Here is a 16,358-nt window from a genome sequence, read left to right on the forward strand (position 1 = left end):
CCCTATACTGATAAAAATCCACTTTGGAAAACTATTTAGCAGTATCTAATAATGCTAAATATATGCCTATTTTATAAATCATCAATTCTACTCCTAGCTATATACCAGGAGAAATGAGTACATATCTCTACCAACAGACATTTACAAAACCACCCATAGTAGTTTTATTCATAATAACCCCAACTTGGAAACAATCCAAATATGCATCAAAAATAGATGGATAAATAGTATATTCATTCCCAGCATTGGCGGGGGGAAAAAATTGTTGCTTCAACATTGATAAATCTCACAGACATAATGATGAGTGCAGAAAGTAAGTAAAGAAATGGAAGTCATAATTCCATTTAGATGATGATCAAAAGTAGGTAAAAGTAATACATGCTGTTAAAAGTCAGTAGTGGCTTAATCAGATGGGGCACAGAGGCACTTCTGGAAGAACCATCATGATGACTGCCCAAGGAGAACCCCAAGTTCAGTTTAAGTTTGTATTGGTTGGTGACAGTGGTACTGAAAAAAACTTCTTTTGTAAAACTCCATTTGACTGGTCAATTTGAGAAGAACCATCTTGGGTGCTGAGGTCCATCCTCTTGTGTTTCATACCAACAGATGACCTATTAAATTCAACATATGAGATGCAGCTGGTCAGGGAAATTTCGTGGGCTGAGACATGGCTATTATATCCAAGCCCAGTGTACCATTATAATGTTTGATGTAACATAGAGAGTTATTTACAAGAATGTGCCTAATTGGCATAGAGATCTGGTACGAGTGTGTGAAAACATTCCCATCATGCTGTGTGGCAACAAAGTGGATAGTAAGGCTGGGAAAGTTAAGGCAAACTCCGTTGTCTTCCACCAAAGAAAGAATCTTCAGTACTATGACACTTCTGCCAAAAGTAACAACAACTTTGAAAAACTCTTCCTTTGGCTTGCTGGAAAGCTGATTGAAGACCCTAACTTGGAGTTTGTTGCCATGCCTGCTCTTACCCCACCAAAGGTTGTCATGGAACCAGCTTTGGCAGCACAGTATAAGCATGGCTTAGAGGTTGCTCAGACAACTGCTCTGCCAAATGAGGGTGACTACCTATGAGAAAATGAAGCTGGAGCCTAGCATGAGAAGTCTAGTTTTATAGGCAACTGTCCTGTGATATCAGTGGTGCAGCATGTTTGCCACTTTATTTTATAGCTAAGCAGAACATGAGCTTAATCTTTGGGATGCTGAAGGAGATGAACCAGCTTTGGAGTGAATGTGGCAGTTGGAAAAATACCTTCATTTTTTGGACCAGCATATTTAGCTGTTTTAGAATGCAGTTGTTTCTTTTTTGAATTTCAAATACAAGACTGCTACAATCACATCACAGTATTCAGTAGTGAAGTTTTGTTTGTTATTGTCATTCCTATTCCTTTACGTTTAGAATCAGAATAAAGTTATATTTCAAATACATATTTTTAAAAAGTCAGTAGTGGTTAACTGTAATGTGTACTGGCAGGGAAGGGACATAAGCAAGCTCTTTGGAATGCTGGAAATGTTTTATATCTTGATCTAGAGAGTGGTTACGCTAGTGCTTACATATGTAAAATTCACTGAGTTGTTCAGTTAAGATTTGTGCATTTTATGTATATTAATACCTCCATTACAATTTTTAAGCTATGGGTTAAAGAAAAAATCAAATGGAAATTAGAAAATATTTGAAATTGAGTGACACAGAAAGCACTTCATGTAAAAACTTGTGAAATACAATAATGTAGCATTTAGAGACTAATTCATAGCCTTAATTGCACATACTAGAAAATAAGAAAGGTTTAAAATTAATGTGCTATTTAACAAAAAAAAAAAAGAAAAGAAAACAAACTCTAGAAAAAGAACCATAGGGAAATTCCAAAGAAAACAGAAGAAAACAGAAAACAGAAGAAAGCACAGAAATACATTAGGAAGAAAGCAATAAACAGAAGCCACGAGGCAGTAGGGGCCATTAGAGAGAAAACAGAGAGAGTAGAAATGAGTTAGTAGCTACGGAAGCACCACGATGGATGGGTCCTATGGGAGGGAGTGTACCATGCCCTACTCTATGACTTTATGATGGGGCAGATTCTGAAGTGGTTGTTTTGTTCCCGAATGACAAACTACTGGAGTATCAGGAGCTATGCTTCATTTCTCCATGAGGTCTGTTAAGACTGTTTCCTGCTCTCTCTTTATTTCCACATGAATTCTTGCATTAAAACCTTATCACTCAAGGTAACCTGAATTTGTCTCTTTCTCGTGGCCTACTACATTTGCCTAACCAACATCCTTTCCCTGTTCTTTTCAAATAGCATATTATTTAGCCTTCTGGCCACCCCTCACACTGACTGCAAAAGGGTTTTGTTTCCAGAGGTGTCAATGAAATACCCCTGCCCCCACCCAGTTCTATGTTGGACCCATGACCCGGGCTTGCTCATCAGCACACCACCTTCCAGTGAGTTGGTACAGGGATGGGCACCTGCCCAGCCTGGACAATCAGTGTCATTCCCATATCTTTTCCTAAAACCATCAGGAAGAAGGCAGTCTCTTTCCCTGAAGTTACTAGGCTGGGTGAATTAAATCCTGGAATTGCTGATGACCCTCTTTACTAGGTAAAAGTAAAGAATACCTAACATAAAGGCAGGCAGCAGAGATGAGTGAGGGAAAGCGTAAGAAGGATTGCTAACTGTATTGTTGGAGACCATGCATCCAGGGGTTGCTGGAACCATAATCAATTGCTTTTTTTGCTTAAACTAATTTGTTCCAGACATCTGTACTTGGAACCCCACCAACAGAAAAATCCTGTCTGACTGCTCTTTTCTTAAATCTCACTGCACCTTCAGACAACCCGCAGGATCTTCACAGAGGTTTTTCCTTCATGTTATGCTTATTTATTCCTTTTCAAATTAGTGCTTGTAAGATAGTTTCTATATTATGCACCAACATGTACAAAACTTTTTGCTGATTGTAAAAGATTTTATTGGAGTTTTAAAAAAAATTCATCCGGTGGTGTAATTTTAAATTTGGGAGATAAATATAATAATCTGGCAGAGTCTACATACATTTGGTAGTTGTAATACAAATATAGTGTCCCTGAAGAATCTTTCTGCTCTCTTCTGTAGAGTCTTTATGTACAGATTGCTAAGTAAAGAGTTACAATTACTGTACTAGCACAATCAAAATAGTCAGAAAGATCAGGCCTTTTAGAAACTGTTTTGAACTCACATGGCTTTTCAAATACTTGGAATTCAATGCTTCTGAATGTGACCCTCAATTTTTCCCACAGAATCTATGAATGAAACAAATAAACAAACAAACAAACAACCCCCCCCCCCCCCCCCCAGCGATACCAAGAGAGCTAGCAGAATAAATGCTCAACTAATCTCCATTTCACCCTGTGATCTGCTCCTGGACAGAGCCTTTGGCTAATACCCTCACTGTGTGCACACTCACCCACAAATGGGCTCCCCACCAGAGAATGGCCCAACACTCCTACACCCTAAAAACTGAATGCATTCTCTGGTGCTTCAAAGGACACAACAACATACTAAGAAAGCTTGCAGTTTTTGCTGTCATGGTTTTCAATTCCAGTTTTAATCGAGCGAGTTTTGACAGTAGATCTTTCTTCTTATTAATGTTTATCAGTGGTTAATTGGACATAACTTGAGAGACAGTTGATGACTGAATTACCCCTCCCTATAAATTAGAGAGTACTAATGAAATGTACAGCTTCCTAAAGGAGGCTATTTAAAGAATAATCCTGCAGCCTCCAAGCAAACAAGTTCTGTCACATTGGCTTTGTTGCATCTTGTATATAAAATTTCCCCCCTTTTTATTGGACTAATCAAGTTGCATTCCATTCTTCAGAGATGTTGGAAACTAACCACTTTTCAGCAAACAACCAATACGAATATTTCTTTTGGCTTGCTGCCTTGCTTATTTTATTTCTAAAAACTGATAGTGTGACATCATCTTAAGGACATACACCAAATCAGATTTGCAAATATTTAATTATTGAAGTAAATTCAGATAAGACTATATCTAAAGTTCTCCAAAGAACCAAAACAAAACAAAATCATATCTGCCTCCTACCAGAAATATCTGTGACTTAATACTTGCAAAACAAAAATATTTTGTTTTCTCTTTTTACAATATATCCCTGGTTACTAACATGAATGTTTCTTGAAAATGTGAATGAATGAATGGATGAATTCTAGGTAAACATGGGAATTTTCTTTATTTTTAAAAATCATACACTGATATTTAAGATACACTTTTATTTGTACAATTCTAACAATTTTGACGTCAAATAGTTTATAGTTTAACCTTAACTGTTTGAGATCCATAGAAATTCTTGGCTTAGCACAGTGTCTGGATATCTTCTTTTTAAGGAATTGTTCCTTCCTTAGATTTTGTCCCAGAAACCTAAAGAGTGGCAACTGAAAAGGAAATATAAATATTCATCTTTTTTGGGGAGAATTGGTAATAGCTTACCTGAAAAAATTTCCCTGTTCTTTGATGGGTGGAATTCTTGTAGATGAGTAAACCATTCTTGTAAGATGCAGATCTACAAAATGAAGTCAGACAGATTGTCATATCAGAGGCAAAAATCTCATTTCCCCAGAGGGACAATGTATTCTGCAGAAACAGAGCAAAAGTTTCCAGAGCTTTACATTGCTCTATTTGTCATGTCTGTCCTAGTTTGCCAAAGGGCTGCTGATGCAAAGTACCAGAAATGGGTTAACTTATATAATGGAAAATTTATTAAGGGTAAAAGCTTTTTGTTCTGAGGCTGTGAAATGTCCAAGTCAAGTTAACATCAGAGATACTTTCTCAAAATCTGCTACTGTTGATCCTAGCATTCTGGCATGTGGTGAAGATGGCCACTGATCTCTGCCTTCCCCTCCAGAATCTACCCAACCAGGCATGGGGCTTGTCTCTTTCTGGCCCTCCTTTCTCAATCTTGGCTGCTCAGCTTTTGTCCCAAGGTCAGCTGTGAGCTATGAGGTGTATGGCTTCTCTCTTTGACCTTGAGCTACTCTGTGGGCCCAGGCTTTTGGGGCCTTTGTGCTTAAGCTTTGACTGCTAGTGATCCTCGAGTCCTCCTTTCACATTGCAGGGTTGAAAATGGCAGAGAGTGACTCTTTTTCTGTGTCTGCATTTTTAATCAGATCCAGCAAAAGGGCAGAGACTCAACCTGAGTCATGCCTCACTGACGTAGTCCAATCAAAAGAGTCTCACACCCAAAGGAGTGGATTAATTAGAAAACATAATCTTTCTCTCTTGGGGATTCATAAAAGAACTTCCAACTCTCACAATGCCCAGGTATGCTCTCTTCTATAATTTATCCCACTAACACCCCATGGACTTTTAATATAGGAAGAGAACTTTTCTCAAGCAGTTGGCATGTGTTTAACTTTTGTAAGTTATCTCTTTGTTCAATTGTTTTTTCTGCATGGTAATTGCTTTTTAGAGTGAGGATTATGTCTATGGCATGTGTGTGATTTTCAATGAAGGCATTTATTTATTCCATTTTTGAGTAGCCATCTTCTCATTAACTGTTTCAGTAACTTCCAACAACCATCGCTACAAGGTTTTCCGGAAGCACCTGACTGTCCGTGTGGGTCATCAATAAAATATCCCAACTTTAGAGTTCCCTGACCTTCTCAACTCCAAAGATTTTCATCCCCAGTCCACAAAAACCATTCACAGGGCCATAGACTCTAAATCAGTAATTTACAAAACTCCTGACTACCACTGAGTACTGCAAAACTCCCACTGGGTCTGACCCATAGAGAAAATCAGAATTCTCACAGTTCTCTAACTGAACTGTGTTATCTGTATCAGCAGTGTTGTCTTGAGTAGGTCATGGCTTCAATTGCTACTCTTCCTGTAATAATAAATATAAATCAATGAGTTTACTTTGAAGGATAATTTTGTTTTAATGTAATTGCACATTTTTGTGTAACTGCTACAGTGATAGCCATGTTGATTTTCATTCAGTCCTCTCCAGGTCTTCGTTATCACCATGTTCTTTTTTGTCCAGTGGGAGGTGTGAACAGCTTGATTAGATAGGCTTCGGGGTCTGTTAGCATGACTATATTGGCAGAGGTCCAAACAATTTTAGAACTATGATGCTTAGGTGCTTTCAGTAGCACATTTGTAAGTGATTTATCATTCTGTGCTTTAAATAAACTGGTGCTGGAGGGTGGAAATGTTGTGCTCACTTTCTCTATGGAAAGCTTGGCAGCCCCATTATGAGGCACACTTTCCTTTGATTCTTAGGGTCAGTGATGACGATCCTCTCTTACATTCATAATTTTAGTTATTTAAGTCTTGTCTTTTTTTTTCTTCATCAACCTAGCTAAAGTTTGTCCATTTTTGTTCATCTTTTCCAAGAGCCAACTTTTGTTGTGTTGCTTTTCTCTACTTTTTTCAGGTTTCTATTTCATTAATTTTCACTTTAATTTTTACTGTTTCCTTCTTTCTACTTGCTTCAGGTTTAGTTTTCTCTTCTTTTGCCAGTGTCTTATTGATTTGAGCTCACTTTTCTTTTTAATATAGGCATTTACAGGTATAAATTCCCTTCTGAGCACTACTTTAGCTGCATTTCATGAGGTTTTTTTTTTGCATGTGTCTTCATTTTCATTTGTCTCAAAGTATTTCCTAATTTTCCTTGAGATTTCATTGTTGACTCATTAGTTATTTAGGAGTATGCTTTTTTAATTTCTACATATTTGCAAATTTTACAATTATTTTCTGTTATTAATTCCTAAGTTTAGTCCATTTTGGTTGGAGAACGTATTTTGCATGATTTCAATCTTATTAAAATTTTGAAGCTTATTTTATGGTCTAGCAAATGGTCTATCCTGAAGAATGTCCCATGTATACTTGAGAAGAGTGGGTATTCTGCTGCTGTTAGGAGGAGTGTTCTGTAGATGTCTATTACAGACATTTGGTTCAAGTGTTTTTCAAGTCTTCTGTTTCCTGTCTATCTTTTTCTTTGTTGTTCTATCCATTATGTGTGAGTTTTTCTTTTCAAAGACAAAGGACTTTATTATTCACAACATAAAAAACAGCATAAGCATCAGCATATTCACATTGAATCCATGAGCCCCAGTACCCACAGGACAGTGTGAAGAGCTTCCTGTAATACCTGTACACATAATGAGTTATATTATAGGAGAGAAACCCTGAGCTTAGGGAATTCAGATCTTCTGTAATGGGTAATAAGCTTGCCTGAACTTTGCCTCAAGGGAGACATTATCTTGTTTACTAGACAGTAAATAAATCTTCTCTTTGCTCTGAGGAAAATATAATCTCTATCTTCCAAAACGACTAACTATACAAATACTCTTGTTCTGGGGCAGTCAGTGTCTTAACTTGCAAGATGTGTAGAAATCCTGTTGATACTGCCATTATATGTATGTTGGTGAGCTTAATGATGTCCCGTATTTCTCTGAGGTTGTGTTCATTTTTCTTCATTCTTTTTCCTCTCTGTTCTTCAGATTAATAATCTCTATTGATCTATCTTCAAGCTTATTCATTCTTTCATCTGCTAGCTCAGATCTACTGTTGTTCCCTTCTACTGAATTTTTCATTACAGTTATTGTGCTTTTGAACTCCAGAATTTCTACTTGGTTATTTTTTATACAATTTATATTTCTTTATTAAATTTTCTATTTGATGAGACATTGTTCCTTCACTTCCTTTTGAAAAATTTTCTTTTCTTTTTATTTTATTTGGCATTTGACATTCTGATTAGTATGTATCTCAGAGTTGTTCTATTCAGATTTCTTCAGATGTAAGTACGTTGTGCTTCTTATACATGGATATCTATATCCTTCAATCGGGTTGGGAAATTTTCTAACATTATTTCTTCAACTATTCCTTCAGTCCCCTTTCCCTTCTCTTCTCCTGGGATACCCATGACATGTATATTTGCACGTCTCTTGCTGTCTTTTAGTTCCCTGAGACCTTGTTCAATTTTTACCATTCTTTTCTTCATCTGTTCTTTTGTATGTTTGCTGTCAGAGGCCATTTCTTCAAGTTCACCAATCCTTTCTTCTGCCTCCTCAAATCTGCTATTATATGATTCCAAAGTTTTCTTTGCACCTTTCATTCCCATAAAATCTGCTATTTTGCTTTCAAATTCTTCTTTGTGCTTATCCAATGTCTTCTTAATATCCTTAATCTTTTTAGCTATCTCATTGAATTTATTAAGATTTGTTTGAACATCTATGAATAGTTGTCTCAACTCCTTTATGTCATCTGGAGGCTTATCTTGTTCCTTTAATTGGGCCATAGCTTCCTGTTTCTTGGTGTGGGCTGTAAATTTTTGTTGATATCTTGGCATCTGGCTTACTAGAGTATTTATTCAGGGTGCAGTTTTTCTCTTTAGTTTAGGACTTCCTGTCCTTTCTCCCTTACTGGTTGTACAGTAGAAGCCAAGCATGCAGTTGGTGCTACAAGTTATGGAGGTTCAAGCTGCCCTCATTGCCCCAGAGACTGATGAAACTTCTCCCAACTTTTGCCTTTGCCAGGGGTAGGGAGAGAGTCACAGCTGTGTGGAATAATCCAAGTAGTGAAGGCATAGACTGTAGTTGCCCAGAGAGACAGATGAAGCTTCACACCCCTTTCTTCCCTGCCTGGGGTGGAGATGGAGGTGCATGTGTGGTCAGCAATCTATGCAGTGTGGTCCAAGATGACTGCAGTTGCCTTGGTGGACTTTCAATTGTTCAGTCTCTGCCAGCAAAATGTACCTGCAGTTACCTGGATAGGCTGGAGTAGGGCCTGCCAATCTCCTCCCTGCCAGAGGTGGGGCTGAAGCCTAGACTAGGGCTGCAGGCTGATCTGGGTAATAGAAACAGTTCCCACCATCACTGTGATTTTCAGTCAGCCAGGCTTCCCCTCATGCTGGGGGTGGAGTAAAAATGATGGCTCTTGTCCTCTTTTCAACTTGGATAGGCTCAAACTTTAGCTGTTCTTAGGGTTATACTTTAGCCAGCTGAATTTACTAATCTGTAGCTAAAATTGGCAGCCAATCATCTCTTCCTCCCCTGTTTTTCAGAAATGGAGCTTCAAATTCCAGCCACAGAATAGCTCCTGGGGTGGCTTGTGCTGCCAAAGTAGGATAACTTCACATGTACAGTCAAGTGATTTTTGACTAGTCTGTCAGATCCACACAGCTCAGACAGAATAGTCCATTCAACAAATGGTGTGGAAAGAACTGGATATCCACACCTAAGAGAAGGAAAGAGGAACCCCTATCTCAATCTTTATTTAAAAATTAACTCAAAATGGATCAAAAACCTAAAAATGAAAGCAAGAGTCATAAAACTTCTAGAAGAAATTGTAGGAAAATATCTTCAAGACCTGGTGGTAGGTGGTGGATTCCTAAAGAAGATAAAAGGAGGACTGAGATGGACTACTGCTGTTTAATGTATGTAGAAGTTTTAATTAGCTTTACTGTAAGTGTGGAACTGTATAGAGTGGATGGTTACACATAGTAACAGCTATTTTATAAATGGGGATGTGGCTGAAAATGGTAGTCTAGGTATGTAAGTGCCAATTGACAGAAAGCTAGAGAATAATCTAAAAACTGAATAGCATGGTAAACCCAGAGGTGGATGAGAATTGTGGTGGATGGTGCAGATGCAAGAGTATCCTTTGTGAGCTAGAGCAAATGTACATCACTATTGCAGGGTGGTGGGAACATGGAGAAGCATGGGAAAAATACAACTAGAGTGACCTAGGGACTGTGGTTAGTAGTAATACTTTAATATTCTTGCATCTATGCCAAAGATGTACTGTGTTGATAATGGGGCAGTATGGAAAATGTGTGCCAAATGTACACTATGGATATGGTAACAATCAGATGATATTATCTTATCTGTAACCAATGTTCCACCACAGTGTGGTGTGTTGATAGAGGGGTGTTGTTTGGGAATTCTGCACATGTGCATGATTGTTTTATAAGCTTACAACTTCTGTCATAAAAATATATTTGAAAAATAATAGTGGGGGGAATACACCAAATGTAAGATAAGGACTATAATTAATAGTAAGATTTTGACAATATTTTTTCATAATTTGTAACAAACAACTCTTGACAATGCAAGGTGTTGGTGGAGGGTTGATATATGGCACCCTGTATATATGGCACATTTGCTTTGTAAGTTCACAACTTTTACTATACACTTATTGTTAATGTATGTTCATATATAAATGATATGAAGATTGTAATTATGATAGGGTGAGTTGGGGGGAAATACTTTGGTTAATAGTAATATTTTGACAATGCTGTTTAATCATTAGTTAAAAATGTTTAACAACAATGCAAGGTATTGGTGGTAGGGTGAGGTATGAGAGTTCTGTATGGTGTTATACATGTATGTTTTGTAAGTTCATAACTATTATTCTACACTTATTGTTTATGTATGTTTATGTTTGAGTGATATACTTCAATAAATTAAAAAAAAAAGAATACAGAGGATTCCCATATACCTCACTCCCTCCCCCTCCCACACTTTTCTCCATTAACAACATCTTTCATTAATGTGGTACATTTGTTACAATTAATGAACTCATATTGAAGTATTGCTACACAACATGGTCTATAGTTTACATTATGGTTTACATTTTGCACTGCACAATTTTATAGGCTTTGACAAAATGTATAACGGCCTGTATCCATCATTTCAATGTCAAGGAGAACAATTTCAATGCCCAAAAAATGCCCCATGTTACACCTATTCTTTCCTCTGGTGACCACTGCCTTTATGTCAATGTTACAAGTTCTCCCATTACCAGAATAATAAGTCTACTTTAGCCCATACTTGCAATCTGTCCTTATGTTTGTTCATTCCTCAATCTTGAGGATTTTGGAGTGGTGGTGCCCACTCTGCTTCAGATTGAGAGAGGACTTAGATCCTATGGGGCATCCTATGGGTGCAACTGTTTTGCTTGCAGTTGTAGGTACTATTTGATTTATGAGATGGTCATTGCCCATCATCATTCTTTGTTCATTGTCCTGGGTGAGTTCAGTGAATTGGAGGGTAGATGTTGGTTGTAACTTACTGAGATTAAGGGTACAACCACTGTATGAACAGCTGGAAGATTTAAGTCTTTAAAACACATATTTCATGGATATAGTTCTAATTATAGGTTCAAATAAAAGGGGCATAACAACCACATGTAGGAAAATTATAAATGAGCCCAACCTCAATACACTGGGGAGGGACGTGGATTTGGCCCAATGAATAGGGCATCCGCCTACCACATGGGAGATCCATGGTTCAAACCCGGGGCCTCCTTGACTCATGTGGAGCTGGCCCAAGTGCAGTGCTGAGGTGTGTAAGGAGTGCCCTGCCACGCAGGGGTGTCCCCGGCATAGGGGAGACCCACATGCAAGGAGTGCGTCCCATAAGGAGAGCCGTCCAGCACGAAAGAAAGTGCAGCCTGCCCAAGAATGGCACCACACACACAGAGAGCTGACACAGCAAGGCGAAACAACAAAAAGAAACACAGATTCCTGGTGCCACTGATAAGGATAGAAGTGGTCACAGAAAAACACACAGCGAATGGACACAGAGAGCAGACAACTGGGGGGAGGCAGGGAAGGGGAGAGAAATAAATAAAAAATAAATCTTTAGAAAAAATACACTGGGGAATTAGGTTATCACATATTCCTAGATAAGACCCACTGACAGGGTGCCAAATTCCTGGAGTTGTCTGCCTGCCTCTAGTAATCAGATGTATCTGGAACCCTCAGAAGTCCAATTGCTTAAAGCACTGTTTACTTCAGCAGTCAGTAAGATCCTCCTAAGATGACCTCCCAACTCACTTTGAAATCTCTTAGCCATAAAAACTCATTTATATTTAATACTTCCACCATTTTCAAAATGCATCATTAGTTGGTGCTTGGTAATAATCCCTCAGTGCCAGGGAGGCTCATCCCTGAGAGTCATGGCCCATGCCAGTGAGGAGGGAGTGAGTTTATATGCTGAATTTAGCTTAGAGAGAGGCTACATTTGAGCAAAAAGGAGGCTTTCAGGATGTAACTCTTAGGAAATATGTAATATTAGGCTAAGTTTCAACTTCATGAGAACAAGGTTCATAAGTACAAGCACCAATATCAAGGGCCTGGTATATTGGTCTCTCCTCTGTTACTAGGCACTGTCCATGTACTCTAGGGATTCTTGCCACTATGTTAGAGAATGTAGCAGGGTTCCCCAGGATGGGAATTCAATATTGTTTTGGTTATTGTGTGGGTCTTCACCCATTGAGACAATACCCCATGTCCACTTGAAGACATTCATATTTCACAGAGGTATGCTCCAGATGCACCCTTCCCCATATACACCCCCATCACTGATATCCCATATCAGTGATCCTCCCCTCCTGTAGTTGCAACTCTTCTGCAATCCAAAACCTCCCCCAAAGCCAAAAATAATAATAAAAGATAAAAAATGAAAAATAAAAATATATAGTAAAAATTAAAAATTCTTTTGCATTGTCTTTCATTCTCATAAGATCTGTGATCTTTTATGTAGAGTGACAATTTCTTTTGTAAGTTCCTTTAGTGTCTTATGATTTTAACTCTAGTTTCAAAGAAACTTTAGGTAACAGAAAAGTCAGTAAAAAATATAGGAGATTCCCATATACTTCACCTCCTCCCTTTCTCACATTTTCCCCTATTAATAACATCTTACATGAGTATGGTAAATTTGTTACAATTGATGAACAAATAATGAAACATTGTCACTAACCATGGTCAATGGTTTACATTATGGTTCATGTTCTGTACCATACACTTTTCTAACAAAATGCATAATGGCCCGTCTCCATAATTTCAAGATCATGCAGAGCAATTCCAATCTGCTAAAAAGGCCCTATGCTCCATCCATTCTTCCCTCCCCTTCCCCTTGGAACCCATGGTAACCACTAGGTTGTAATTTTTGAAGAATATGGTTCATAGTTACATGCATTAATATTGAGGGCATGACATGCTGGTCTGTCTTCTTTGAATAGGCACTGTCAATGTAGTCAAGAGACTCCTTTTCTTCTTTTTGAGAACCTAGCAGGACTTCCAGGGATAGGAGTTTATTATTTTCTTGTTTATTTTGTGATTCTCCATCCACTGAGATAACACCCTATGACAAGACAAATGCATAATCCATAGAAGCATGCCTCAGGTGCCTCCACTTCCAACACCCTATACCAATAGTGCTCCTCTACCATATTTGATAAAAGAATATTCCTGCCATTGTAGTTTTAACCACAGACCTACAAGTCCCCAGAGTTCACCTGTTCCTTCCACCAGTCCTTTCCCCAGTTCCATGGATAGTTCAACACAAATCCCACTCCCCCCACTCACTTTCTCATTCCAACACCATCGGTCCCACTCAGATCCCTGCACCATCATCCCCATCCACTGCTAAACCACACCTTTCCACTTTATCATAGGTTTTGCCTATGTTGTGCAGTGGCTCATCATACTCTACTCCCGTTCTGTCTCCTGATAACCTGTCTTCCAGATTCTAGCTCTGTGAGACTGCTCAATTTTTTTTTTCCCTGATCCAAGTTTTATTTAAATGTTCCTACAATACCATCACAAAAAAATATTTATAATAGTACATTGCATTGTTCTTTAGTTGTCTGATCCCGTTATGGATCAAATCACCGAAAGCAGAGAATTATGTCTCAATCAGGTTTGTAATTACAATGTCCATGTTTGTTTTGATAGAAAAAGATGCTTACACATTTTTGATCGAATGAATAAGAAAGAAAGATTATTCTTATGAAACATTTAAAAAACATTCACTGTTTTGTAGATAAAATCCTTCTAAAAATCTGAAATCAATACCTATAAAAGAATATGGAAACAAGGAATACTGTGACTTATTTTGTCCTCCTGGGCCTCATGCAGAATGTAAAGGGACAGAAAGTACTTTCTTTTATCTTCTCAATTTTCTATCTTTTGACCATGGTGAGCAACATACTCGTTGTGACTATAAATGTCAGTAAGTCTCTGGGCTCAACTATGTACTTCCTTCTTTTTTTTAATTTTTTTTATTTTTTTTATTTATTTTTTATTTTTTTATTTTTTTTATTGACTTTGTAATAATATTACATTAAAAATATATATGTGAGGTCCCATTCAACCCCACCCCCCCACCCCCCCTTCTCCCCCCCCAACAACACTCGTTCCCATCATCATGACACATCCATTGGATTTGGTAAGTACATCTTTGGGCACCTCTGCACCTCATAGACAATGGTCCACATCATGGCCCATACTCTCCTCCATTCCATCCAGTGGGCCTGTGAGGATTTACAGTGTCTGGTGATTATCTCTGAAGCACCATCCAGGGCAGCTCCATGTCCCAAAGACGCCTCCATCTCTCATCTCTTCCTGCCTTTCCCCATACCCATCGTCTACCATGTCCACTTTTCCCAATCCAATGCCACCTCTTCTATGTGGACATTGGATTGGTTGTGAGACTGCTCAATTTGCTTAGGTTTTTTATCAGTGAGATCAAGTTATATTTGTCTTTTAGTGAGTGGCTTACTTCACTCAACATAAGATCTTCAAGATTCATACATGCTTTCCCACGTGTCAATACTTCATTCCTTCTTACAGCTGTGTAATATTCCATTGTGTGTATGTACCACAATTTGTTTATCCATTCAGCTGTTGATGGACATATGTGTTGCTTCCACTTTTGGCAACAGGGAATAATATCACTATGAACATTGGTGTGCATATATCTGTTCTTATCCCTGCTTTCAATTCTTCTGGGCATATACACACTAGTGGGATTGTGGGATCATATAGCAGTTCTACAGTTGGCTTCCTGTGGAACTACCAAACCACCCTCCACAATGACTGCCTCATTCTATGTTCCCACCAGCAGGGGATAAGGGTTCCCTTTTCTCCACATCCTCTCCAACACTTGAAGTTCTCTGTTTTTTTAATGGTCACCAATCTCATAGATTTAAGATGATATCTCATTTTAGTTTTGATTTGCATTTTCCTAATAGCTAGTGATGTTGAGCATCTTTTCATGTGCTTTTTAGCCATTTGTATTTCCTCTTTGGAAAAATGTCTATTCAAATCTCTTGCCCATTTTTAAGTAAGTTGTTTGTCTTTTTGTTTTCAAGTGTAGGATTTCTTTATATATACTGGATATTAGGCCTTTACAGGTAAATGGTTACCAAATATTTTTTCCCATTCAGTAGGCTGCCTTTTTACTTTCTTGACAAGCACTTCTGAAGCACAAAAGTTTTAAATTTTGAGAAGGTCCCACTATCTTTTTTTCTTTTCATTGTTCACCCTTTGGGTGTAAAGTTTATGAAAGCATTTCCTATTACAAGATCCCATAAAACAACAACAACAAGATCCCATAGATTCTTTCTTACATGATCTTCTAGGAGCTTTATGATCTTGGCTCTTATATTTAGATCTTTGATCCCTCTTGAGTTAATTTTTATATTGGGCATGAGATAGTGAGCCTCTCTCATTCTTTTGGATATGTATATCCAATTGAAGAGGCCATTCTGTCCCATTTGAGTGGACTTGATGGCCTTGTTGAATATCAGTTGACCATATATGCGAGAATCTACATCCAAACTCCCAATTCTGTTCCATTGTTCAGTATGTCTGCCCTTGTGCCAAAACTATGTAGTTTTGACTATTGTAGCTTCATTGTATGCTTTAAAGTCAAGTAGTGTAATTCCTCCAATCTCATTTTTTTAAATATGTTTTTTGATTATTTGGGGACCCTTGCCCTACCCAAATAAATTTTGTAGTTAGCTTTTCCAATTCAGTAAAAACTGCTGTTGTAGCTTTTGCTGGGATTGCCTTAGATTTCTAAATCATTTTGGGTAGGACAGACATCTTAATGATGTTTAGTCTCCCAATCCATGAACATGGAATATTCTTCCATTTATTTAGATCTTCTTTGGTTTCCTTTAACAATGTTGTGTAGTTTTCTGTGTTCAAGTCCTTCACATTTTTGTTAAGTTTATTTTAGGTATTTGATAAACTGAACTTGTTTATTGGCTCTGGAAGACCTGATCAAGTTTTTTTAGGACTTTCTGTGCATAGGATCATGTCATCTGCAAATAGTGAAATTTTTACTTCTTCCTTTCCAATTTGAATGCCTATTATATCTTTTTCTTGCTTAAGTGCTTGAATAAGTACTTCTAACACAATGTTAAATAAAGGCGGTGACAGTGGACATCCTTGTCTTGATCCAGATCTTAGAGGGAAAACCTTTAGCATTTCACCATTGAATATGAATTTAGCTGTGTTTTTTTTCATATATACCCTTTATCATGTTAAGAAAGTTTCC

The 16,358-nt window shown here is 37.8% G+C and overlaps 1 pseudogene; it reads left to right on the top strand.

Annotated features, from left to right (window-relative positions):
- Positions 1-446: 446 nt before the first annotated feature.
- Positions 447-1,089, top strand: LOC101433936 (GTP-binding nuclear protein Ran-like; annotated as a pseudogene).
- The last annotated feature ends 15,269 nt before the right edge of the window (positions 1,090-16,358 follow it).

Source organism: Dasypus novemcinctus, chromosome 2 (genome assembly GCF_030445035.2).
Source record: "Dasypus novemcinctus isolate mDasNov1 chromosome 2, mDasNov1.1.hap2, whole genome shotgun sequence".
In the NCBI taxonomy this organism is placed as follows: Eukaryota; Metazoa; Chordata; class Mammalia; order Cingulata; family Dasypodidae; genus Dasypus; species Dasypus novemcinctus.